Source organism: Lactuca sativa, chromosome 2 (assembly GCF_002870075.4).
Source record: "Lactuca sativa cultivar Salinas chromosome 2, Lsat_Salinas_v11, whole genome shotgun sequence".
In the NCBI taxonomy this organism is placed as follows: domain Eukaryota; kingdom Viridiplantae; phylum Streptophyta; class Magnoliopsida; order Asterales; family Asteraceae; genus Lactuca; species Lactuca sativa.
Window position 1 is genome coordinate 221,771,820 of NC_056624.2, and position 3,980 is coordinate 221,775,799.

Consider the following 3,980-nt stretch of genomic DNA (forward strand, 5'->3'; position numbering starts at 1 on the left):
CACAAATCAGGTCACTCTTGTCCTAAGATATGGAATACCTAGCCTGTCTCTAGCATGCAATAATATCTCATAAAGTGCATCATAAATATCTCATAACACAAAAGTAAGGGTATTTTGGGAAATCACCGTTCGGGCTCTGGCTGATTGTACACACTGCTCTTTCTCGCTTTCTCTTTGAACTCTTATTCGCTTTAGAAAATTATTTCTTTGAAAACTTTTCTTACTTCCTCAGTTTGAGTCCAGATTTACCCGAAGGCGCATCCGAATCCCTCAAACCAATGCTCTGATACCAACTTGTAACACCGAAAATTTCAAAACAATTTTTCATTTAAAAATAATCGTTTAATTCTTAAAAAAACACTTTGCTTAAAATTTCATTCATAATCGAATTACAAAACATAACTCCATTTTCACTTGCATAATAAACCAGAATCCTCAAAACATTACTCTTTCTCTGGTGTGTACAATCGAGCCGGTGCCGTCCCGTGATCCTGAGAGAAACCTGAAACACATAACACAAAACACTGTAAGCACGAAGCTTAGTGAGTTCCCCAAAATACCACACATAACACATATTAGCCACTCGAGGCTATAACTCTGTGGGTCCGTGGACCCTACTCTATGAACCCTCTGGTTCTAACTCTGTGAACCTTTCGGTTCTAACTCTGTAAACATGCACAACATAAATCACATAGAAATAATGCAGTACAACACATAGCATACAAATACTCTGTCACATAACTCTGGTTACCTACTCAAGGTAAAGTATAGTGAGAAGACTCACCTCGCGTATCTCGATAACTCGCAAATCCCGGAAATCACTCGCGCTCGATCCTCCGAGCTATAATCCTCCTATAACACAATATATCTCTAATTAACACTTTCACAACTAAGGTTGACTACCCCTATCAAGTCAACACTGGTCAACTCTGGTCAACGGTCAACGGTCAACTTTGACCGGACTCGGCAAGTGCACTAGAGCGACTCGGCGAGTCTATACGTGTTCACTGACTCCCTAGGATCCTCTCTTGACACGTCGAGTACTTCCCTGACTCGACGAGTTCCACCTGGCATGAATCACGGGGCCACCACGACTCAACTCGCTGAGTCTCAAGAACAACTCGGCGAGTTCCAGCTTGACTCAGTCCACCTGTCAACCCTCTCTGACTCTCCCTGAATCACTGAGTCAACCCTTAACTCGGTAAGACCACTCGCTGAGTGGTTATGGACAATCTTCATGCTACTCGCCGAGTCTGTTCTTCGGACTCGGCGAGTCTAAGCCACGCATGAACTCAAACTCACTTCTTAGGCTAGATCCGTTCCAGTAACTCATAGATCCAGTCCTTCCAAGCACATTTATCACGTAAAGTTACAATCTTGGTGCTCATGCAAAGGTCCAAAAGGCCTTATTTGATGATATGGTCTCTAGAATGCTATTCTAAGCTCATGGCCTCCATTAACACTCATAAAGCTTGAGGGAAAAGAGTCACTGGACCTCTTTGGGTCCAGATCTAAAGCATCAACACAAAAAGAGGTCAATTACTCCATGAATCATTCCACAAAGAAGCCCTAACTCTAAGATTTACACCGATGGCCGAGAAAGGAACGAATGGTTACCTCAACTGAAGTCTCTGGACTCAGGAATCACTGGATTAGCACCTCCTTTGGGCTCCTCTTGCCTTGATCCTCTTCTATATGCAAAATCACCCACAAATAATCAAGGATCTTCCTCTTTTCTCTCACAAAACGCTCAAGGACTCTTTTAGGGTTCTCTCTTGGGTTGGTGGCCGCAAATGACGGCCATAAGCCCCTTTAAATAGGTCTCATACCCTAAAATTTAGGGTTTCATTAAACAGCGTGAACTCGCCGAGTCCACCTTTTGGACTTGCCGAGTCTGGACGCGAACCCGTGCCCAAACCGCGATCATACTCGGCGAGTTTGAGCTCCAACTCGCCGAGTCTCCTCACAAATCACCAAATTTATAAGAATGAATAATACCTGGGAATCCGGGCTGTTACACCGATGACTTGTCTTCGGATAACACCGGGATTTAATAATTAAATTTAATTATTAATTATTTAATAAACTTTGAAAATTCATATCTTCTTCATACGAACTCCGTTTTCGACGTTCTTTATATCCACGCGAAGGTGAGACTATGCTCTACAACTTTCGTTTAGACTCTGTCGTCTAATTTTAACTTTATTTTTATTATTTATTTTTAGTAGGTCGGGACAGAAAAACTTCGTTATAAATTCCTAACTTCTTCGTTTGACGTCCGTTCTCGCCTAACTTTTCATCGTTTCGATACCAACAACGAGATCTTCGATTCTCGTTTAGATTGATTTGACTAAAAACCGCTCGATCTCAAAGAGAGTATTTCGGGCTGCATACCGCTAAGTCGAAACTTCAGAAAATCATAACTTCCTCATACGAAGTCAGATTTTGGCGCTCTTTATATATTCGGAAACCTCGTTTCAACTACTACAACATTATCCAAAGATATCAAGTTTATTTTACACTTAAATTTTGACGCTTAATTTTATTCTTAATTAATCAAACCACATAATTAAGCAATTAAGCACAAAACACATAATACTCAAATAATACACTTCTATTATTTCAAAATGGGTTACAAAGGTTAACCTAGACTATTACATCAACGAAAATGCCTAGCCTGGAAACGCGGGCGTTACATCGCCGCTTCTACTACTGTGACATCCCCAAAATCTCGGCCAGAAAAGACCGATTTTCATTTATGCTTTTAAAATATTTTTCAGAGTAAATCCTTTTGATTTGAAAGAGTTGCGGAATTTGTTCCCAAAAACAAAACATGATAAAACATTGTTTACCGAAGCATTTCATAAAAGAAATGTATTTTCATTATAATCAAAACTCGGGGTGTCATGTTCCGATACAGACCAATAAGCATAAACGAATACATTACAAGTCATATAACAAATATAAACATATACAGACTTGTAAACAAAACAACTTGATGGTTCATCCATCTCATGCCCTTCCGCCACTACCTGTAATACAATTTAAAACTGAGTGGGTCAGGCTTGGGAGGCTGGTGAGCATATAGGGTTTTCAACCCACAATAAATAATCATATTTAATTTTCACCAACCAACAATAACCCAATTACCCATTCCCGTTATTCTCACTTTATGTCCCTAAAACAACTAACACAAGGGACCTAGTCTAAGAATATTTCATCGGGGCGACAACACATGCTTCGGGGGTACCTCAGCAATATAAGTCAAATAAGGCAACCATGAGGGGGATGGAGTACAACGAATGAACACCCAAGTTCATTAACACCTACAGGTGGCGAACCTGCTAATGTTTCCACAAGACTGTCTAGAATAGCCAGTGGTCGTCATCTAAACTCCGCTAGATGACTCAATCAAACAACAACGAGGCCTCTCATCTGTTTATTACACACCAACTGTTTACCCATGTTCTACCCAACATATTAGTAGATAAAAATATACATTTGTATACATAGTTTAAAGAAAACCTGTATAGCATGCTTTAATCAACACATATATCACATAACAGATGAGGCACACACACACATAACACATATCTCATAAAGAAATAAGCAGATCTATAAGATAGAAGAGAGTGAATACTCATTCACACATAACACAACCAAATATATACACATAGCACGTATTTTATATAAAATACTTCGTATTATTGTATTAGAAAGAAAATAACTACACACTCACTTGATCAGAAGATGATCGAACAGCACTACGGCTTATAGAAGTAGTAATCCACAGCAGATCTGGAAGATCTTCACAAAAATCGAACTTCTCGCGGGCAGAGCTTCGACTCGGGAACCGCACTTCTCGGGATCTTCGGGATCTCGGGACTTGCCTCGGGGCTAGAGTATGATACCGGGGCTTCGGGATGGCTTCGGGGGTTTACGCGCAGAGCTTCGGCACAAAAACGAGAGGAAATTAGCAA